The 24,278-nt window shown below is 34.5% G+C and overlaps 1 long non-coding RNA gene across 11 annotated transcripts; it reads left to right on the top strand.

Annotated features, from left to right (window-relative positions):
* The first annotated feature begins 17,972 nt into the window (after positions 1-17,972).
* On the top strand, positions 17,973-23,534 carry LOC112750183 (uncharacterized). 11 transcript variants are annotated; one of them, XR_003175423.3, is made up of 10 exons: positions 17,984-18,255; positions 18,385-18,465; positions 18,541-18,660; positions 18,919-18,972; positions 19,209-19,269; positions 19,402-19,511; positions 19,654-19,710; positions 21,046-21,097; positions 21,216-21,312; positions 22,983-23,534. It is a non-coding gene; the product is annotated as an uncharacterized lncRNA (long non-coding RNA). The 11 variants fall into 11 exon arrangements; XR_003175425.3 differs by having other exon boundaries at positions 19,393-19,511; positions 21,050-21,097; XR_003175411.3 differs by having other exon boundaries at positions 19,393-19,511.
* The last annotated feature ends 744 nt before the right edge of the window (positions 23,535-24,278 follow it).

The raw sequence follows: 24,278 nt of genomic DNA, 5'->3' as shown, positions 1-24,278 counted from the left end.
AGGAATTTTACTGCAACTTCTTCCGTCCGACATTGGATTCAGTTCAGGTGAGGGGTAGGGAGATTATGATCACTGAGACTGCCATTGAGGAGGCATTACAGTGCAGGCATGTTTCGGATGAGCTGTGTGCCCATCAGCAGGCTGAGTTAGCCATACACAGTATGACCTTCGATTATGAGGCACTCAGGACTGTTATTGGGATACCAGAGGCTACTTGGGTTATGGATGCCAACAATACCAAGCCGAAAGGGATGTTGTTTACTCATTTGACTAGAGAGGCCAAGACTTGGCAGATGATCTTTGCCTGCTATGTCCTTCCCACCACCCATTTCTCTGAGATTCCTATGGAGATGCTTCTACTTATTGGGTGTGTCATGGAGGGGAAGGAGGTCTCTTTCCCTAGGCTGATCAGACAGTGTATGTGGCGGGCGCATATTCGTGGCCTACTTCCTTTTCCCACATTGGTCACGAGTATGGCAGCCCTAGCCGAGGTGCCATGGTTGGATGATGATGTGCGACCGCCACCCCCTGATGATGATGACAAGGAGGTTACTATTCCCTGGGGTGGTTGGGTGCACGAGAGGCCGCTTGCTAGACGCCGGTCTCGGGCCAGAGCTCCCGTGGGGACGCCTTCTCCTTCAGCCCCTACGGCTGCCCCATCATCCTCTACAGCTGCAGCTCCTTCATCATCCACTGATCCACCAGCAGCACCTGAGCCTACATATCTCCTAGTCCAGCGTCTTTTCCGGTTCCTAGAGCGTGAGAAGCGCCATATTAGACGTCGTTTGGATCGGATAGACCAGATGTTTGTGGCCCAGGGCCTTGAGCTACCCCCTCTTCCCGACTCTCCGGCCTCCGATGAGCAGGATCATCAGGAGGAGGTTGCGGAGGCGCCGGTTCAGCAGCATTCCCCTACCACTACAGAGCCACTAGAGATTCCTGAGGAGCCGGTTCCACAATCAGAGCCTGAGCCTATCGTTGTACCTCCCACTGATCCTCCGGTTTAGCATCGAGGACGATGCTTGATTTTAAGTGTGGGGAGGGCACCGGTAGCATTATTTGGGAACCGGTGAACTTTTTCAGCCTAGTTATCTTATCTCGCACATTTTGTATATATTTGGATGCATTTCTAGTTTACTTTAGATACTTTTATTGCTTATTTTGGATTTTAGTTACTTTGATGCTTTTGGATATTTTTAGATATTGTGGATGCTAGATTTCGTACTTTTAGTTGAATTTTTCTTTACACATTTTGTTTATCTTTGTCTTTTAGTTGTAGTTGTGATTAGAAATCATATTTTGGATTGCAAATATTTAGTCACCCTTTTTGCATAAGAAATTGATTTTAAGTGGAAAAGAAAAGGGTGAACTAAGAAAATTTTTGGATTTTTCAATCACAACAATGCTTATTCAAATATTGAAAGTTTCCAAGGAGTTTAAATATAGGGCATCAACCCAATTGATTGAAAGAAAATTTTTGGTAGAACTTGCTTGAATTTCATACTTTGTGAAGCATGTATTGAACTAAGAACACAAGCTTGTGAGACTTGAGCCTATTGACGTGGTTACACTTTATAACCACTTATTTTCCATTCTTGTGTGAAATTGTTCTCTTTCCATGATTGTAATCCTTGATTTGCTTGATTCTATATGTCCATTTCATTCTTGTATTTATGCATTTATATGATTGAGGCCATTACTTCATTAGCCACTTACCCAAATAGCCAACCCTTTATTCTCCATTGTTAGCCAATTTTGAGCCTATGCTTAACCAACTTATTCTCATTTAGCACATTACAAGCTGATGAGCGGATAATTTGTATACTTTTTGGCATTGTTTTTAGTATGTTTTTAGTATGATATAGTTAGTTTTTAGTATATTTTTATTAGTTTTTAGTTAAAATTCACTTTTCTGGACTTTACTATGAGTTTGTGTGTTTTTCTGTGATTTCAGGTATTTTCTGGCTGAAATTGAGGGACCTGAGCAAAAATCTGATTCAGAGACCAAAAAGGACTGCAGATGCTGTTGGATTCTGACCTCCCTGCACTCGAAGTGGATTTTCTGAAGCTACAGAAGCCCAATTGGCGCGCTCTCAACGGCGTTGGAAAGTAGACATCCTGGGCTTTCCAGCAATATATGATAGTCCATACTTTGCCCAAGATTTGATGGCCCAAACCGGCGTTCAAAGTCACCTCAAGAAATCCCAGCGTTAAACGCTGGAACTGGCACCCAAATGGGAGTTAAACGCCCAAACTGGCACCAAAGCTGGCGTTTAACTCCAAGAAGAGTCTCTACACGAAATTTGCTTTATTGCTCAGCCCAAGCACACACCAAGTGGGCCCGGAAGAGGATTTTTATGTCATTTACTCATTTCTGTACACCTTAGGCTACTAGTTTCTTATAAATAGGACCTTTTGCTATTGTATTAGAAATCTTTGGATCTTTATATCTTTTGATCACTTTAGATCTCTAGATCATCTTTGGACATTTTGTTCTTAGATCATTGGGAGGCTGGCCATTCGGCCATGCCTAGACCTTATGCTTATGTATTTTCAACGGTGGAGCTTCTACACACCATAGATTAAAGTGTGGAGCCCTGCTATACCTCGAGTATTAATGCAATTACTATTGTTCTTCCATTCAACTCCGCTTGTTCTTGTTCCAAGATATCACTTGTTCTTCAACTTGATGAAGGTGATGATTGACGCCCATCACCATTCTCACCCATGAACAAAGTGACTGACAACCACTCTTGTTCTACAAGCATTTGAGGCTTAGTGAATATCTCTTGGATTCCTGATTGCACGATGCATGGTTGATCGCCTGACAACCGAGTGCTCGCCTGACAAACGAGCCAACCATTCCGTGAGGTCAGAGTCTTCGTGGTATAGGCAAGAACTGATGGCAGCATTCAAGAGAATCCGGAAGGTCTAACCTTGTCTGTGGTATTCTGAGTAGGATTCAATGACTGAATGATTGTGACGTGCTTCAAACCTGTAACCTACTGGGCGTTAGTGACAGACGCAAAAGAATCACTGGATTCTATTCCGGTAGGGGAGGGAACCACACCGGTGATTGGCAGCACTGTGACAGAGTGTGTGCATTAGCTTTCACTGCGAGGATGGGAGGTAGCTGCTGACAACAGTGAAACCCTACACGAGCTTGCCATGGAAAGGAGTAGGAAGGATTGGATGAAGGCAGTAGGAAAGCAGAGAGACGGAAGGGAAGGCATCTTCATGCGCTTATCTGAAGTTCTCACCAATGAATTACATAAGTATCTCTATCTTTACCTTTGTGTTATTTTTGTTCATCATCATTATCATTTGAGTTTGCCTGACTAAGATTTACAAGATGACCATAGCTTGCTTCAATACTAACAATCTCCGTGGGATCGACCCTTACTCACGTAAGGTTTATTACTTGGACGACCCAGTGCACTTGCTGGTTAGTTGTGCGAAGTTGTGTAATGCCATGGTATTGAGCCACCAAGTTTTTGGAGCCATTACCGGGGATTATGAGAGTTGTGAAAAAGTATAGTTCACAATTTCGCGCACCACAAGCCCAAGGCGAAAAACCAATAAAAGTCCTTGTTTGGATCTTTGATTAGTCTAGGCTAGTGAGAGTGTTTATTATTCAAAGTTGGTGAGGCTTGGGAACATTGGATGGGATAAAAGGGGTAGTACAATTTCATGTTTAGGAATTGGGTACGTACTCATGTATTGATTAAATGAATAGACCTTGTGCATTGATGTTCTTGTATATAGTTTGACAAAAGAAAAAAGAAATGAAAAGAAAAAAAAAAGAGAAATAAAAGTGAAAATGAGAAAAACAAAAGAAAAAAAAAGAAAGAAAAAGAAGAAAAAGAAAGAAAATAATAAAAAGGGGACAAATTGCCCCCAAAGTGAAGTCAATAAAAAGGGATCAATGCATAAGTGTTATGAATCAAATAAGGATGCATGAATATGTAAGAAAAAGTGAAGAATGGGTAGTTAGAGTAGTTTGAATTTGTATAGGTCATTATATAGGTTAGGTGGGAAAATCTATGCTAATCAAAGATTCAAACCTTAGCCCACTTAACCATAAATGATCCTACCTTGACCCTAACCCCATTACAACCAAAATGAAAGACCTCATGATGAATGTATGCATGCATTGAATAAATGTTGATTGTTAGAAGAAAATCAAATTTTGGAAAGCTTGATTAGAAGAGAAATGAGTGAATTGACCCTTAAACACTTGAGTGAATAGAGCGGATACATATCCGGTGAGGGTTCAAAAGTTCAATCACATGTGTTCATCTATATTATCTATATTCTTGCAAGTTTGAACTCCTTTTTGATAATTCAATACAATTGTGGTTTGGACTTAATTCCTATTGCCTAGCTCTTGTACTTACACATGTTCTTGGGAATCGATTTGTTTGAATTAAGCATTTGCATTTACTTTAGGTAGTTGCATTTAGATAGGCCTCATATAGTTTAGTTGCATTCAATAAATGTCATCACCTTTAACTCCTTCTTGTTTTAGCATGAGGACATGCTAAGGCTTAAGTGTGGGGAGGTTGACAAACCCCAATTTGACGGTTTGTTGTGTATTGAATTTAGAGTATTTTGATAACCTTTTGTCACATTTAGCCTATGAATTAGCATGGTTTTGTTATCTCTCCCATATTTGTGCTTAAGTGTAAAAACATGCTTTTTAAGCCTTATCTTGATGAATTCTAATTTCTCTTTGATTCCGCAAGATGCCTTGATGTGTTTGCTAGTAATCTCAGGATGAAATAGGCTAGACATGGATCAAAGGAAGCAAGGAAGGAAGCATGCAAGTGGAGAGAAGCACTAAAAGCCAAAGAGCTGATCCAGGCCATGTACGCGTACGCGCACTAGGCGCTCGCGCGCACATTGCGAAACAGGCCAAGGACGCGCACGCGTACCGTGCGCGCACGCGCCGATGATGGCACATGACTTCATTTATTTAACACGTGCCTGGCGATTTTGGAGAGGTTTCAGCAACTAACTTTGGCGCCAAAATGCACATAAAAGCCAAGGATTGAAGGGGATTGACAACACATGTTCATACATACATACACATTCACTAGGATTAGTTTTAGTTTAGTTTTCTAGAGAGAGAAGCTCTCACTTCTCTCTAGAATTAGGATTAGGTTTAGGCTAATCTCTCTTCTTAGATCTAGATTTAATTCATGCTTTGATTCAATTGTCCTTTGTTAATTCTCAATCCTCTCATCTCTCTCTTTCTAGTTATGTGTTTCTATAATTGTAATTCTTCATTTTGTTTTGGATAGATTGTTATTCTTTAGTTTCATTTCAATAATGCAAATTGAGGTAATTCATGATAATTTGATGTCCTTGATTGTTGTTGTTAGTTCTTTGCAATAATTGTTGTTAGATTCTATTCTTGTTGTCAATTTACTATGCTTTTCTTTTATGCCTTCCAAGTGTTTGATGAAATGCTTGGTAGGATTTTAGAATAGATTTTTGTCCCTCTTGGCCTAGGTAGAGTAATTAGTAACTCTTGAGTTCTCTAATTCCCTTGTTGATTGATAATTAGAAGTTGCTAATTGATTTGAATACCTCTAAAGCTAGTCTTTCCTTTGGGAAATGATTAGGACTTGAGGAACCAAATTGATTCATCCACTTGACTTTCCTCCATGGTTAGAGGTTGACTAAGTGGGAGCAATGAACAATTCTCATCACAATTGAGTAAGATAACTAGGATAGGACTTCTAATTCTCATATCTTGCCAAGAGCTTTTTATAGTTGTTAGTTTACCTTCATTGCCATTTACTTTCATGCCCCTTATCAAAAACCCCAAAACACATCGCAACCAATAACAAGACACTTTATTGTAGTCCTAGGGAGAACGACCCGAGGTCCAATACTTCGGTTTATAAATTCTAGGGGTTTGTACTAGTGACAAACAACTTTTTGTACGAAAGGATCATTGTTTGGTTTAGAAACTATACTTTACAACGAGATTTCATTAGTGAAATTCTAAACCATCAAAAATCCAATCGTCATTAACCAATACCAATGCAGTGTTCATGGACTATATGAACCGAATATTCTGTCCATTCATGGATGAATTCATCATTGTCTTCATTGATGACATTCTAATATACTCTAAGACTAAGGAGGAGCACGCGAAACACTTGCGGATCGTGCTGTAGATTCTGAAAGAGAGAAAGTTGTACGCTAAACTTTCTAAATGTGAATTCTGGAAGAATGAGGTGAAATTTCTAGGTCACGTAGTGAGTAAGCAGGGAATAGTTGTGGATCCTTCTAAGATTGAGGTAGTGATGGACTGGGAACAACCTACATCAGTGATGGAGATCAGAAGTTTCTTAGGTTTAGCAGGATATTATCGGAGGTTTATCAAGGACTTTTCACAAATTGCGTTGCCTTTGACAAAGTTAACTTGAAAAGATGCGCCGTTTGTCTGGACATTAGAATGTGAGGAGAGCTTTCAAACTTTAAAGCAGAAACTAACTACAACGCCTGTTCTTGTGTTACTCAAGCCTAATGAGTCTTTTGAGGTGTATTGTGATGCTTCGTTGAAGGGTCTGGGGTGTGTGCTGATGCAACACCACAATTTTGTGGCAGATGCTTCACGATAGTTGAGACCGCATAAAGTAAAATATCCGGCTCATGACCTGGAACTCGTTGTGGTTGTGTTTGCCTTCTATGGAGGCATTACTTTTATGGAGTTAAGTTTCAAATTTTCTCTGATCATAAGAGTTTGAAATATCTCTTTGATCAAAAGGAGCTTAATATGAACCAAAGAAGGTGGATGGAGTTACTGAAGGACTATGATTTTGAACTGCGTTACCATCTAGGAAAACCTAATGTCGTGGCAGATGCTTTAAACCGGAAATCATTATATGTTGCTTGGATGATGCTAAAAGAAGAAACGTTATTGAAAGAATTTGAGAATCTGAACTTGGGCAATAGAGAGGTAGTTGGGAATATGTTCTTGAATTAATTACATATCTCCAGTGACTTCAAGGTTGAGATTCAAATGGCTCAGCAGAATGATCAAAAGCTGCAAAAAATGTTGCAAATCATTGAACAGAGGAAACAACGAGAAGTTAGTAAAGACAGAGAAGGATTTTAGAGGTACACGGGAAGGATCTGTGTATCGAATGTAGGAGATTTGAGGCAAGATGTGTTAATAGAAGCTCACCGGAGAAAGTTTTTGATCCATCCAGGGACTACTAAAATGTATCATGACCTAAAAGCAATGTTCTGGTGGCCGAGAATGAAGAATGATGTGGCATTGCATGTTTCAAAATGTTTAACTTGTCAGAAAGTAAATATTGAACACCAGAGACCATCTAGAATGTTACAACCTTTAGAAATTCCAGAATGGAAATGGAAAAGTATCATAATAGACTTTGTGTCTGGATTGGTGAGGACTCAGCCAGGATTTGACGCAGTATAGGTGATTGTGGATCGGTTGACAAAGTCTGCACACTTTTTGCCTATATGAATGAGTTATACCTTAGAGGAGTTAGCTTGTTTGTATATCAAGGAGATTGTAAGACTGCATGGTGTGTCTATAACCATAGTTTCTGATAGAGATCCTCGTTTTATTTCAAGATTTTGAGAGGCGTTTTAGAAAGCGTTTGGAACTCAATTGAGCTTAAGCACTACGTACCTTCCTCAAACCGATGGTCAATTGGAGAGGATGATACAAACCCTAGAAGATATATTGAGGGCTTGTGTTCTGGACCAACTGGCGAGCTGGGATCGTTATATGCCGCTAGTGTTGTTTGCGTACAACAACAGTTACCATGCGAGCATGGAAATGGCTCCGTATGATACTTTGTATGGAAGAAAATGCCAATCTCCACTATATTAGTATGAAACTAGAGAGTCAAGTTTATTGGGGCCTGAGTTAGTAGCTGAAACCACAAAACAGATTAAGAAATTTTGCACAAAATGCTTACCGCTCAAAGTCACCAGAAAAGCTATGTCGATTAGATACGGAAACCGTTAGAATGTGATGAAGGAGATAATGTATTCCTAAGAGTCACTCCAACAATAGGAATGGGTAGAGCGATCAAAGCAAAGAAACTGAATCTTCATTATATCGGTCCGTTTCAAATCCTGAAGAGAATTAAACGGGTGGCGTATCGAATAACTTTTCTACCACATCTTTCAAACCTGCACGAGTATTTCACATTTTGCAACTTCGGAAGTACACTTCTGATGCTAGCCACATTTTAGAGCCTGAATCAGTTCAATTGAAAGAGAATCTAACGCTTTAAATTACTTCGGTGCGAATTGACGATACTAGTATTAAGCGATTGCGCAGAAAGGAAGTCTCATTAGTAAAAGTTGCTTCGAGTCGAGCTGGAATCGAAGAGCACACCTAGGAACTTGAGTCAGAAATGAGAAAAGACTACCCACACCTATTTTCAGGTAACTGAATTTGAATTTTGAAGGAGAAATTCTTAATTAGGTGGGTAGGATGTAAACCCCGCGAAATAAATAAATAATTAACCAATAACTTAATTATTATTCAAAAAAATTAGGAAATTAAATTTTTATAATCTAGAGAATAGAAATATTAAAAATACGAATTTTGACACTAATTTTAAAAATTTTGGCCCAAAAGTAAACTAACGAACCGAATTGATTAAACCGGGTCCAAACCGGACTGAAGGCCCAACCCATTCACCATCATTTAATTGACTTCGGCCATTCCTTTCCCTTTCCATACTCCACTTCACTCAGGGGATGAAGCAAGCTAAGAAACCCTTAGCGTAACCCACTTCCAAATTTTAATCCATCATAATTTTCAATCCGGAGCTCCGATTGATGTGCTGTTTGCAGCCACGTGTTCGTCTCGAAATTCTCTTTAATTCTATTTGAAAAAAGTGGTAAAAAATTTGCATTTCTCACCCAATTATTTTCCTCCTCAATTTCGTGATTTTTTAGTTTGGGTATTGAGAAATTAAATGATTTTAATGGTTTAGGTGAACTCTAGCAACAAAAAATTACTAGATTTTGTCCAATTGATCTGTAGTTAAGGTAAGAAACTATTGAACCTGTGTGAATCATTGAATTAGTGAATCCTATGATGATTATAGTGATATTATGTGAATTAGATTGTGTTCTTGTTGATCTAGAGTTCATTGGCTGGTTTGAAATGAAATCCGGATGATTAAGCTTGAGGAATTGACATTTGGAAGCTTGAAACTTGTGAAAGGAGAAGTTTTTTAGGAAGAAATCGGCCAATGTATGGTTTAAATTTCTTGTAGTTAATGTTTAATGTCACGTGAAAACTTAAGCTAGAAGACCTTAAGATAGGAATGGACTGAATGAATTATTGATGGATTGTGTATATGGTATGTGATGTGTGATTCGATTTTGTAAACAGTCTGCTGTTGGAGTTGGTTGGTTTTTGGAAAAGATTTATTGGAATTGGTTTGATTTTGAAATAATTTGATACTATAAATTATTTGAATGACCGAGAGGTGTTTGGTTTTGTGGTTAGGACCCTTGAGGGTGGCAGAAGTTTGAGTTTTAGATGAGATACTGCCAAAATTTTTATAAAAATTAGAGTTTTGATTTAAATTGTTATTTAAAAAAAGATCATTATATGACTTGTATATTTGAGACTAATTGTTGGCCCTCTATCGCAAGATGTGACTGGACACTTTAACTCCCCGGGTTCCCTACGAGCAGGCATATATAAAATAGAATATTATATTATTGAGTTTGGAGTTTGACTCCATGGAATATTATATTATTGGGCTTGGAGTTTGACTCCATGGATATTATTTTTGAACTTGGGATCCGTGCACAGAGGAACTGTCTAATGGTTAGCTACCAGACATGTCGGGTTAGCTATATAACCAACAGATCAGACTCATTAGCCATAAGATAAGCATACATTATATGCATTTGTTTGTTTTGCTTGAGTGTGCATTATTTTGGTTTGCTTAACTGCTTAACTCTTTTTATCTGCTATTTGTTTTACTCGCTGTAATTGCATCCCTATCTGTGTTTTTCTAGCTTGAATTTTATGTGTATATTTTCTAAGAGACCCCTCTTGGTGGAGGTGTGGGGGATTTCCACCGGTGATTCGGAGGATTGGAGACAGAAAGTGAAGTATTAGGTTTAAGTTAGATTTAGAAGTTGAATACCTTAGATAACTTACTTAATTTTTGGTTTAGTTGGATATTTAAGCTAAAATCTGAGTATCGGAGTTCTAGGAATGTCTTTAACTTTTTCCGGGACCTTTTATATTAACTATGCGGGCACCTTTACCATACTAAGAACCCTCGGTTCTCATTCCATACATATTTCTATTGTTTTTTAGATGCAGGTCGAGAGGTGCCTTGTTGAGCATATGGAGACCCTCCTTACAAGCGAAGAACTGTCTTATGGCTGTTATATTTTGTTTTAGACTATGTATATATTTATATAGAATCTCCGCATGTATATTTTATATTTTGTCCCTCCTAGAGGTTGACTTGGAGAAACAGGTGTTTATTCTGTAGTTTGAGTTATATTTTGGGTTGTATAAATATGTATAATTACATACTCTGGTCGGCCTTAGTTTCGCAGGTCAAGTATGGAGTTTGATATTTGTATTTTGGAACACCGATCTGTATATCATGCTTTTAGCCTTTTTTTGATCTTACCGATCCGTTTTACGATTAATCATGTGAGTGTAACACGATTTTCTATTTTTGCTTTTGCTTAGTTTCTTCTTCAAGGCTCCTAGTTATGAAATTCTTTCAACTATACTTATATATGTCTTTCCTTTTGGAGGTTATAACACCTCGCCACCTCTACTTTACGACTTAAGCGTAAAGCTCTGTGTGGTAGGGTGTTATAGAATCTACCTGCTTCCAAGCAATGCAATGATTCTCCTGGTTAGTATCGGAATCCAAATAATCATAAGGATTATAGTAGTAAAGCTGGTTATCTCGAATTGATAAAAGAAAGTTTCAATGGAATTATGGGACTAACTGGTCTTAGCTCTAGAATTTAAAGATTCTAGAAAATTTTAAAATGCTTATTGGGGTAGCGATCAAAGATGCTCTTCCAACTATTGTCCTTAGATATAGAAGAGGTCTCGCTGATTTTAATTTATGTCAACGGTGCAATATGGACCAAGAGTCGGTGATACATTGCCACATGGAGTGTGAGAAGGCAAAAGTCATTTAGAGGCTGATAGACCCTCAATGTCTTGTGCCCCCGATAGATGTTAACTTTTATGATTGGTGTTGGTGTGTGAAATATATATAATATATCATTAGTTACTAAGAGTTTGACCAATAGAAACAAATTCTATTAATTTAATTTGATAGATGGCAAATTACTATTGGCTAGATAGTGCTATTAGTTTTTGTTCTGCTATAATCATGCGATTCAGTTGAAGCTATAAAATAGTGGTTTTAGTCATTATAAAGGGTGTAATCTTTTTCATCTAATAAGAATCCTGATTCTCACATTTTTGCTTTTTCCTTCTATTGCATCATAATCTGTGGCTTCGAACGGGTTTTTATCATGGTGTGGTGAAGCGTGGATGCTGCAGATTAATGAGTGCATAGAGAATCAAGTTTTTGCCCCTTCTCTCTGCATCTTCCATGGCAGAATCCAAAGAAATAGTGAAAAATCCAGCGAATTCGCAAAACACGAATAAACAAAATCAGAATCTCTCTACATCAAACTTACAAACATTGGCAAGATTGATGAGTCAAATTGCATTCCTATAATCACAAGTAGCAAGAACCAACATCAATCCAATTCAAGATCCAACATCACCATACTACCTACATCCAAATGAAATAGTAGGTTTGATTCTTACCCAATCTCCATTAATAACTCAAAATTATCACTCTTGGGCATGGTCTGTCTGGTTATCCATCAAATCCAAGAACAATTGAGATTCATTGATGGAACCCTACCAAAACTAGAAATAAGCGATCCCAATTTCGAACTCTGGGATAGATGCAATACCTTTGTGCTATCGTGGATACATTTCTCTTTGAGCAAAGAAATCTTGCAAAGTGTTTTGTGGTGTAATGTTACCTCTGAACTTTGGAATGATCTGAAGCACCGCTTCTATGAGGGAGATCTTTTTCGTGTCGCAGAACTTCAAGAAGAGATGTATCTGATGAAACAAGGAGACTTCTCCATTACTGCATATTTCACCAAATTAAAATGGATTTAGGAAGAACTTGATGAGTTCAGACCCATCCCAGACTGCAATTGCAAACTACAACGCTCGTGTGGGTTGAAAATTATGTGAGAATATCGCGAACAAGAGCATGCTATACGAATCTTGAGAGGTTTGAAAGATTAGTACAGCACAGTTAAATCACAAATTATGTTCATGTCCCCACTTCTTAATATAAACTACATCTACTCCCTACTCTTGCAACAAAAAAGACAACTCATAGGATCTGACCACAATAAATGAAAAGATAGTGGTGAATGCTGTAAACATTAATGCTGGTAGCAAAAACTCTAACAATTTCACTTTGAATTTCAACCCACCCATGCGTTGAGGAAGAAGCAGTAACAACAGATCGAATAGAGGAAGAAGCTTTGTAGGTAGAAGATCATTGAGGAGCTGCTCTCACTGTGGAAAAACTGGTCACACAATTAAAACTTGCTACCATAAGTATGGTTTTTCCCCATCTACAAAGAAGATTTGGCACTCCCGCTATCAACAATCTTATTGTTACTAAGATTACCCCTGATGCAAGCAACAATCTCGATAACATCTCAGCCCCAATTGAAGACAAACAAAGCCTTGATTCCCTACTTACTGAAGACCAAAAGAAAGCTCTAATTGCTATTTTTCAACAAAGAAGTGATCACCCTCACTCACTGCTTCAATCTCAAGTCGTTAACATTGTCATAGCACCATCAAAAGGTGTCTCCTACATGCTTTCCACATCTCATATATCCTTACACCCAAATAGTTGGATAATAGACACTGGTGCTACTACATGTCACATTTTCCCTAAAAATTTTCAAACTTACAATGTTGTTGACCCTATTTTAATCAAATGTCCCAATGGCACTGAAACAATTACCAATATTTATGGAACAGTTGTGCTATCACAGGATTTTATTTTAACCAATGTTCTTTATGTTCCCTCCTTTAAATTTAATTTAATCTTTATTTCAAAGGCCACTAATCTCTTATATTGTGAATTTTTGTTTAAAAATACACATTACGAGGTACATGTCAACCTTTCTTTGAGGATGATTGGTCATGCTAAGCAAAGAGGTGGGCTATACATTTTGGATAAAGAAGCATCTTCCACTAACTCCTAACCAAAAACTGCATATACAGTAAATTCAGATAGCACTTCACCAACCATCACTGCTAATACTACTAATAACTCCATTGATCAAGATACTTGGCACTGTAGACTAGGCCATATTTCTACTAATAGGCTATTAGAAATGCAAAAACATTATCCTTTTATTGTTTGTCTCTTAAATAATACCCCTTGTGAACTATGTCGTTATGCTAAACAAAAACGCATGTCCTTTTTAGCTTAAGCCAAACAAAGTCAGAAAAATTGTTTGATTTAGTCCATATGGACATTTGGGGACCTGTTTCCACCCTATCATTCACTGGACACAAGTATTTCTTGACTATTGTTGAAGACAAAAGCAGATTCACATGGGTCTTCTTTATGAAAAATAAAAGTGAAACTTCATCTTTTATTGAGTATTTTGTTCATTTTATTAAACTCCAACATGGCATGAATGTCAAGTGCATTCGAAATGATAATGATGCTGAATTTAAAATGGCAATATTCTATGCATCAAAGGGTATCCTCCACCAAACTTCATGTGTCGAAACTCCTCAACAAAATGGGGTGGTGGAGAGAAAACACCAAGAAATCTTAAAAATAGCTAGAGCACTCTTATTCAAAGCAAACTTACCAAAAATCTTTTGGAAGCATGCCACTGCTCATGCTGTTCACATTCTTAATAGAGTGCCTAGCTCTATTCATAAGAACTTTTTCCTTTATCAGCTTCTTTTTAACGAAATGCCAAACATCCAACATCTTAAAGTGTTTGGATGTCTTGCTTTTGCATCAACTTTGGTTGCTCATAGACAAAAACTTGACAAACGATCACGAAAATGCATTTATTTAGGTATACAATCTGGCACTAAAGGTTTTCTTTTAATGGATGTTCATAACAAGCAGTTATTTGCAAGTCGAAATGTCATTTTTGATGAGCATATTTTTCCTTATGTTAACTCACAAAACACTGTATCTTCATCTCATTCCAGCCATATTTTACCTATACATCCTCAAAATACCACTTCTTCCAATGATAGCACATATTTTCATAGTCTAGATAATTTCATCACTCCTGACATTACATCTAGTATCCCTCCCCCCCACACACACATCATGATACATTTCATTCATCACAAAATCATGATAATGCCATAACAAGTGATATACATCCTCCCACACAACCCACAACTGGTGAAAGTGCTATTTTGAGAAGGTCTACAATGGAAAGGCATAGACTAAGTTATTTGGAAGATTATCATTGTATGTCTACATCCACCTCTCTAATTCATGACCAATCGTCCACTCCTCAGAGGTATCCTATGTCAAATTATCTATCCGATGATTCTTTATCTCAGTCACACAAAACTCTTTCAATCACAATTGCAACAAATCCCGAACCAACATCCTATGAAGAAGCAATCATTCATGATTGCTGGAGACAAGCTATTAAATCTGAGTTGCGTGCTTTGGAGAATAGCAACACTTGGAAGCTCACCTCTCTACCACAAGGGAAAAAGGCAATTTGGTGCAAATGAATTTTTAAAACAAAATACAAGTATGATGGGAGCATTGAAAGGCATAAAGCCAGATTAATCGCAAAGTGGTTAACACAAACTCAGGGTTATGATTACTTTGACACTTTTAGTCCAATAATTAAGATGATAATTCTTCGAGTGCTTTTAGCCATTGTTGCAAGTAAGAACTGGTACCTTCACCAACTCGATATCAATACGACATTCTTACATGGTGACCTACTTGAAGAAGTCTACATGAAGGTGCCTCCGGGGCTGAACGGTCCACCAGGGACAATTTGCAAGCTTCAAAGATCCCTATACGGCCTCAAACAAGCAAGCTGCCAATGAAATTCAAAATTATGCTCAGTATTGATCCAATTCAGTTACACTCAATCACAGAAAGATCATTCCTTATTCACTAAATCAACACAAACAGATTTTATATCAATCTTGATCTATGTAGATGATCTAGTCATAGCAGGAGACAACATCAATCAAATTCAACATATCAAGAAGAAGCTTGATGATCTATTCAAAATCAAGGACCTGGGAGAACTCAAATTCTTTTTAGGCATGGATGTTGCATGAAGTAAGAAGGGTATAGCCCTATATCAACACAAATACACCTTAGACTTGTTAAAAGAGTATGGATTGTTAAAAGAGTATGGATTGTTGCACTGTAAACCAACCAGATGAACTACTTTACACAACTCTCTAAGTCTACTGGTACACCTTTGGAGGATGTTAAGCCATATAGAAGACTTATTGGGAGACTTATCTACCTTACAAATACAAGACCTGACATATGCTATACTGTTAGCAAGCTAAGTCAGTTCTTGGATTGTACTACTGATGAGCACTTTAAAGCTGCCCTGCACATCTTAAGATATCTAAAGCATGCTCCATCCAAAGGGTTACTGTTTGATTGCAGTTGTGATTTGTCTTTAAGAGGCTTTACCAATTCTGATTGGGGAACTTATCCTGACACTCGAAGATCCGTGTTTGGGTATTATTTTTTTTTAGGAAATTCATTAGTCTCGTGGAAAAGTAAAAAACAACAAACCGTAGCTCGCTCCTCCTCTGAAGCGGAATATCGAACCATGACATTGGCCACTTGCGAAGGAATTTGGCTCATCTATATTCTGAACAGCTTTAGAATTATGTTAGTCAAGCCCATGACACTGTTCTGTGACAGTCAATCAGCAAGACATATCGCATCCAATCATGTGTTTCATGAAAGAACGAAACATATAGAGATCGATTGCCACAAGGTCAAGGAGAAAGTACACGATGCAATGGAAGCCTAAAGTTAATGTCAATTCCTTCCAAGAATAGATAACAGATGTTTTGACTAAGCCGTTACCTCCAGGACGATTCGAAATCTTGTGTAGTAAACTAGACATGTATAACATATACCGTCTTAATTTAAGGGGGATGTTGGTGTGTGAAATATATATAATATATTATCAGTTACTAATAGCTTGACCAGTAGAAACAAAGTCTATTAATTTAATTTGATAATTGGCTAATTACTATTGCTAGATAGTACTGTTAGATTTTGTTTTGCTATAATCATGCGATTCAATTAAAACTATAAAATAGAGATTTTATACATTATAAAGGATGTAATCTTTTTTATCTAATAAGAATCCTGATTCTCTCTTTCTTGTTTTTTCCTTCTCTTGCATTATAATCTGTGGCTTCGAACAAATTTTATCAGCTGGTTAAGAAACGTTGTTAAAGGAAGAGAATTTATCTTTGCATCAATATTATGGTAGATTTGGAGGCATAGATGGCAACATATTTTTTATGTAGTCGATGTTTGGTCAGATAGGAAGACGGCGGCACTCGCAAGGTCAACGATGGATGACGTAAAAGGTTAAATGCATAATTTCTCATCTTTCAACTTCTATGAGCATAGTCCAATCTAAAAACCTCCTCCATAGATTGTCATAAAAATTAATTGTGATGCTAATATTTACCGTGATGAGGAGTGTGCTAGTTTTGGATGCCTTTTGAGGGATTTTGCTGGTGCTTGGATTCTAGGTTGCTCTGATTCTCTTCCAGTGTGGTCCATTAACAGGTGCAAGCTATTCGCGGTTTAGCATGACCTTGTTCTGGTGTAGGAGTGTAGCATCAAGCAAATTATTTATAAAACTGATTGCCTCGAAGTATTCCTTCTTTCTAAAAGCATTTGAAACTCAGAATGCTTGTGATTGTGATCTTCCCAGTAAAATCTATGATCTCCTTTATGATTATTAACTTTAAATTTTGTTATAATTGTGTGTGTTCAACTATATGATTATTAAATTTTATTATAATTGTGTATTTTTTTAAACTATGTTAGATATGTTGGAATATAAAATATATAATGAGAATAAATTAAATAATAAAAAATATTAGGAGGGTATCAAAATTTATTGTTTAGTCATCACCAAATCATTAATTCAATTTTTAGTTCTTTTTGTCTAATAATTCAACAACACACTTTATTTCATATTTTCAAATATTGATAGCTAAGATTGCCTTTATTTTTTAGAATATGATAAGATAAAACACTGAGAACAAGACATAAAGAATAGAGACATAGAATTTAATGTTCTTGTATTTTGTTTGGTAATAAAATAAAATAAATTATAAAAATTTAATTTATTCTCATTTTTTTATTCAAAAAATTTGAGAAGAAAAATATAATAATAAAAAGTATAATTATTAAAATTTAACAAGAATAATAAAAGAAAAAAATAAAAAATAAGTTGTGTTCTTTATTAGTGATAGACACAAAATACACTACTTCAATATTTTTGGACACAATATCTCTGTTCATATCTCATCTGTCAAACACGATTTTATATTTTTATATTTTTATCTCAGTGTCTCATCTCTATAAACAAATATAAATTACCAAAGTGATAATTCTTCCAACATTCCTCTTAAACAATATATATATATATATATATATATATATATATATATATATATATATATATATTTGGTCAGAAAACAATCTCTCTATATAGGAGAACATGGTTTATTATTCGACAAGTGTCCAGCCTCCATAATCGACACGTGGCGCAGTGAAAGGATAGGGGCATCAAAGTAAATAAATATTGTTTAGCTGTCAAATTTAAAACTGTGTGTAGATATAAATAGTGTGACAAAACCCTAAACTGAACATCTGTTAGCGGCCACTATATTTCAAAATTCAAAACCCATTCTCCTCCCTCATCAGATCTCTCTCCATCTGTCTCTCCGCCTGCCGGTACCGAAGCTGTTCACCGTCACCGGAGCAAACAAAGAAACTGCCCGCGATGCAAATAGAGGAACCATCGGTAGACTCTTCCTCTGTTCGCGGAAACTGAAGCTCGATCCCTTTGCAGCCACTCAGCATAGATGGCTGTCGTTGGCGGTGTTGCAATCTTGCAGAGGTAATTTATTTTTTTTACGAGTTAGAATAGTTACACAAATCGTTGTGTTTATGCAAAATCAATGAAACTGAAAAAGTGTTTCTTTGGCACGGTTAATGAACTCAGAATGGATCTCTATGTAATGTTCAGATATGGCGTTGGAGCGCATCTTGAAGGAACTCAAAGATTTGCATAAGGACCCTCCTACGACCGGTGAAGAAGCTCAAGAAGGTAATATTTGATTCGCTTTTATTGATTAATTGGTAGATTTGGGGTTTAGGGTTGATACGGTGTTGCTACTGTCAGTGAAGAGGCACCAGCTCAGCAGCAAGATAATGATGCTGGAAAGCTAATCATTCGAGAAAAAAAGAGAAGAATGGTGGTAGAGATCTTGCCGTTAAAGGTGCTATCGACTGTGAGGCAGAGGTAATTTTTTATTTATTTCAAAACAAAAATACTTTATGTATTTATTTTTCTAATCTCCTTCTGTTTTGGCTAAAGGTTGGGGTTGGTTTAGGGTTTAGGGTTTAACTTAATAATGTGTTCACAGTTAAGTTTAAGTGATGATAAAAAAACAATTGAAATCAACTCCTATGATTTATTGATCTTTTAGCTTCTGAAGTTTAGAGTTTATGGTTTAATTAAATTATTAATTCCAATTTCAAATCTTTGTGATTGTTTTAGTGACCAAAAGAGAATCAGAAGCAAAAGAAGAAATAGTCTTGCAGCAAAGGAGAAGTAAGTTATTATTGCACTAATTATTCAATGATATTCATAGTTCATGTGATTTCTTTTAGACAAATTTTCAAAGTTTACACACTATATCCATTACTTTTTTTAAATTTTTGTTTATATAGTACTTATTTGATTGGCAAGGAAAAAGTTCCATATTTTTTAGAATAACATAGAATGGAAGGGTTGGGTTGAAAGTTACTAAATACTAACATAAAACTTTTCTGTATCCTTTGAGCTAGATTCCAAATGCAGATGAAGTAAAAATCCTGTTTAAAAGAGATTTTGGGTATAGAATGCCAGGTATTGGAAAAGTTTGTTAGTCATATTAGTATTTTTTGTATCATTTTTATTTTTTGATGATTACTTATTTGATGTTAAGTGTTTTGGTAATTTTTTATGAATTCATTTATGTGTTTGAATTAGAAATTGTAGATTTAAGAATCAGAATTTAGAGTTTTCATGTGAAAGTCACTATTATGCCAAATCTAAGAAACAGATTTACTAAAGTCACCATTATGGACTGGGATTTGAGATTTGTTTAAGTAAGTAGAGGAATGCTTCCTTTTTAATTATTCGACAAGTGTCCAGCTCCTATGATTTATTAATTTTTTAGCTTCTGAAGTTTAGAGTTCATGGTTTAATTAAATTATTAATTCCAATTTCAAATCTTTGTGATTGTTTTAGTGAACAAAAGAGAATCAGAAGCAAAAGAAGAAGAAATAATCTTGCAGCAAAGGAGAAGTAAGTTATTATTGCACTAATTATTCAATGATATTCATAGTTCATGTGATTTCTTTTAGACAAATTTTCAAAAATTTACACACTATATCCATTACTTTTTTGGAATTTTTGTTTATATAGTACTTATTTTATTGGCAAGGAAAAAGTTCTATATTTTTTAGAATAACATAGAATGGAAGGGTTGGTTGAAGTTACTAAATACTAACATAAAACTTTTCTGTATCCTTTGAGCTAGATTCCAAATGCAGATGAAATAAAAATCCTGTTTAAAAGAGGTTTTGGGTATAGAATGTCATGTATTGAAAAAGTTTGTTAGTCACATTAGTCTTTTTTTGTATCATTTTTATTTTTTGGTGATTACTTATTTGATGTTAAGTGTTTTGCATCTAAATTTGCTCTATTCGAAATCACTAAACATAAATATTTTTATGCTTTTTTTACTGCCATAAAGAATATGAAGATTTAACTTTTTAGATCTTCAATTGAGTAGTATTTTCAGAAAAATATTGTAACATGCTGTGAGGCATTATTTTTTTTGTTAATTTTTATTTTTAATTTTATTTTAAAATAAAATATATAGCTTATTGAATCAGAAACTTAGTATCAAAAAGAGAAGTTGGGATAGTTTTTAAACGTGATATTTTTCAAAATATAAAAGTTAGACACTAAATAAGAGAATTTTCCTTTATAGGATTACATGTAAGTATATATAATGATAAAGGTATTTTGTTTTCTCAGGATTTATGAATTTTATTTATCTTCAATTTGTTTCGATCACTGTGCATATATGTTAACATGTGCTAACATGGGTATTTTGTTTGTGACTTATAGCTATTGTGTTTCTTTATCATAAATAATGGACATATATTAATGTAGTCACATTTCATTGGCAGTTTTTTATTTTACTATTATGATACCAGTTGGGTGGAATGAATGTCTTTTTTATTGATGCATGGAGTGTTCTCCTTCCATATTGTTATTTCATTATGAAGATGATAAGGTTGACAAAATAACCATTTTTGTTACTTTAAAAGTGAGCTAAAATTTATATTTAAGCATGTCTTCTTAATGAGAAAAACTAATGTTGATTCAGATTACATTTGCAAAAAAGGTCCTGAAAGATCTAAATTTGAGGATGGCTCATAGGGTGCATAAGATGTCATCATATCATAATTGCATTAAGCTATAAATATTTTTGGTGGTTGCAATAATTGTGGTGATAGAAAATTTTGGTGTTTAATGTCTTTTTTCTTTTCTAACAATGAATTTTACTTTGGATCTGTATTTTATTTTTCTCGGTGAATGATGGCTACAAGTTTCACTGTTCCATGGTAGGTAGTCAATTAAAGCTCTTTCTCATCTTTTATGGGGCTGTATTTTGATGGAGGTAGGTAGTCAATTAAAATTTTTTTTCGTCCTTTTTTTTATAAATTTTTATTAAAATCATTGTTTTATTTTTCTAATTTTTTATGAATTCATTTATGTGTTTGGATTAAAAATTGTAGATTCAAGAATCAAAATTTAGAGTTTTCACGTGAAAGTCACTATTATGCCAAATCTAAGAAACAGATTTACATGGACTGGGATTTGAGATTTGTTCAAGTAAGTAGAGGAATGCTTCCTTTTTAATTATTATGCACTAATATAAAGTTTGAAGTACCTTTGAAGTTTATTTCATAAAATGATGCTATAAATGCTATTCTACTTTTATATGTCATCTATTTGGCCATGATTTTGCATTGATCAATTTTCACTTACAAGTGTTGATGGTGAATTCATGTTAGTATGCTTTTAGCCTTTAAATCATTTACATTTAGCACTATTAGTCCTTAAGGGATGAAATATGTACAATTTAATTGCAAAATACTTTTTGGTTTAGTGTTATAATCTTTAAGAGATTAAATGTGTATAATTTCAATGGCTATAGAGTTTGTTTTTAATTTGTGCAATTTGAGAAATATATGTGCTGAAATATATGTGCTAATTCTCCAAGCATATTAATTCATGCAAGAAGAATTTTATATTTTGAAAAATTTCAAACAAAAAATTTTGATGAGGCCGTGTGTGTGAAATCTCACAAGAGATTAAAAAAAATTAGAGGAATTCCATTTAATCTAATTGGTTTATTGTATAATTTCTAGAAGAGATTGTTTTTTAATGAATAATAAAGAACAAAAAATTATATTTATTTCATTTAGGAAAATCTTGAATGTGCTTTAAATATGATGTTACAAAAAAAAATGTGTTTAGATGGTTACTAACTAAATACTAAAAGAGGGATTAATGTATGAATGGTGATTGTATGATGCTGACTTTGAGAATAATTTTGTTGTTTCTTTGGTATAAAATTTTAGGAGAATTTTTTTTTTCAACAGGTTTGCCAGGATGATAAAACAAAACAAACTATATGAGGATCAATTCTAAGATTTTGTTGACATTGCTTAATTCCAGTGACATTTTATAGTAGATTGTTGACATTATTTAATTCCGTTGATTCTTTCAATTCTATTTGTTTAAAGTTATTATTCGCTTTAATATTTTCTTCTTTTGGTTTTTAATTGTTTGCCGTGCGTTTGTAATTGATGTGGGGCATGTTGAATTTATTCTTTATTGGCTTTGACAATATACCCATTGTCGTCCCAAAAAAATTTGGTTATCATAACTTGACGTGCTTTTCTTCATCAGATTTGCTACCTTCATCATATTTGGATACGAATTTGAATTTGAAAAAATTATTGCTTTTACTGATATTAGACCAAAATACTCTTAAGCTAACTTGAACATATCCAAAATGCAATATCATATTGTGTATATTTGTTGATCTGAAGATGAATTTAAAGATGAGATTGAAGTACTTATATGGTGTGTTCTCTGCAATTTTCTTTTTCTAATTTTCGTGATTAGGTTTGATGCATTATTAGATTTTCTTGAAATGCAAAGTGTGCTGTTAGCATTCATGAGTATCTGGATTTTGTTGCATTGCGTTGTTCGTCCATATCAATGAAGAGTAATTGAGAAATAATTATGTCAATTATTTCTTTTTTTTCCCACTATTTGTTTTACTTTGCTTTGTATAACTGCCTTTTGTAAATTTTGATTACTGTGAAAAATGAGAACAGTTGTATTTGTTTTGATTCCTAGATCGATAAAGAGTTTGCATTGTATTGTTTGTTTATTGAGAATAAATAATGAGTAAATAATGACTGAGAATTTTTTTTTTTTAATTTGAGCTGTAGTACTTATTGAAAAGTATGTTCCTTTGTTTACTATAGGTGATGATTCGGAGAGAGTTGATAGGAGAAATGGGCTGCACTCCAGATTGTATACGGCCGCAACAAAGGACAAGGACTACAGTTCAATGCTTAATGTATTTTTTTAGTAATATTTAGAATATAAGTGCTTAAGTTCAATTTGGATAGGGGCATGTGGCATTAAAAAAATATTTGCATATTTTTTTAATATTAGTTCTATTTATTGTTTAGAAAGATGTGAGATTTAGAGCAAATGATGGAATTAAGAGAATGAAGTGAGGTTGAATCAGAAATTGAGGTATGGGTTCATGTTCAATTGCCAATGATCCTTGAATCAAGGGTTAAGGGTGCACTTAGATTAAACTATCTAAGTTTAAAATAAAAATATTTTTGTCTTTTTTCCGACTTTACTTTTGTTGTTTTTATTGGATTGGCAAGAAAGTAGGACTTCCAATCAAATTTAGAAAAAAAAGTTTATTTTGTTTATGTTGCGGTTAACTATGTGTATTTATGATACTGTAATAGTGATAATGAAAAATATTATATATATGTGTGTGTGGTTTTGATGCTTAATGATTTTGTAATTGTTTTAGAATTAGAGTTAGTTTGAGGACTTCTAAAAAAAAAATATCAGTGTGTGCGTGTGGTTTTGATGCTTAGTGATTTTATAATTGTTTTAGAATTAGAGTTAGTTTGAGGATTTTTAAAAAGAAAAAAATGATATTTTTTAAAAGATTTTTTTTAATAGGCAAAAAAATTTTATATTTTGACAAACTTTTTACAAAAAGTTTTCAAGTATTAAGAATGTTTTTTATTTATACTCTTTTTAAAAATAAAGTATTGTTATTTATTAGCTATTAAAAAAAGCGAATACTTTATTTTTTTTAAATAAAAATATTTTTTTAAAAAGATGTATCCAAATAGATTTAAAATTGGATAAAAATATTTTATTTTTTAAAAAGATATTTTTTAATTTAAAAAAATCAATCCAAACTAATACTTAAGTGGATTTAATATGCTTTTAGGCACGATACAAGTTTAAGAGATGTTAGTAAATATACATTTAATTTAAGCTATTAATTTATTGTGATTACATTGTTATATTTAGTTTGAATTTAACTTTAAAATTATTTGTTGCCTTCACTTTGTGAATAACCTTAATACTGCATCATTTATTAACATAAAAGAGTATGAGGTTTTTAAGTAGCTGAGTATTTTTTTATTTTGATACAACTTAAGTTAATTATTGTGTTTATAGCGTTGTCTTTTATGTAATGGAAGAAATAATTGAACAAGTTAAAATATATCCGATTAGTA

This window comes from Arachis hypogaea, chromosome 2 (assembly GCF_003086295.3).
Source record: "Arachis hypogaea cultivar Tifrunner chromosome 2, arahy.Tifrunner.gnm2.J5K5, whole genome shotgun sequence".
Lineage (NCBI taxonomy): Eukaryota > Viridiplantae > Streptophyta > Magnoliopsida > Fabales > Fabaceae > Arachis > Arachis hypogaea.
Note: the sequence above shows the minus strand (reverse complement) of the source record. Positions and strands in the feature narration are given on the sequence as shown.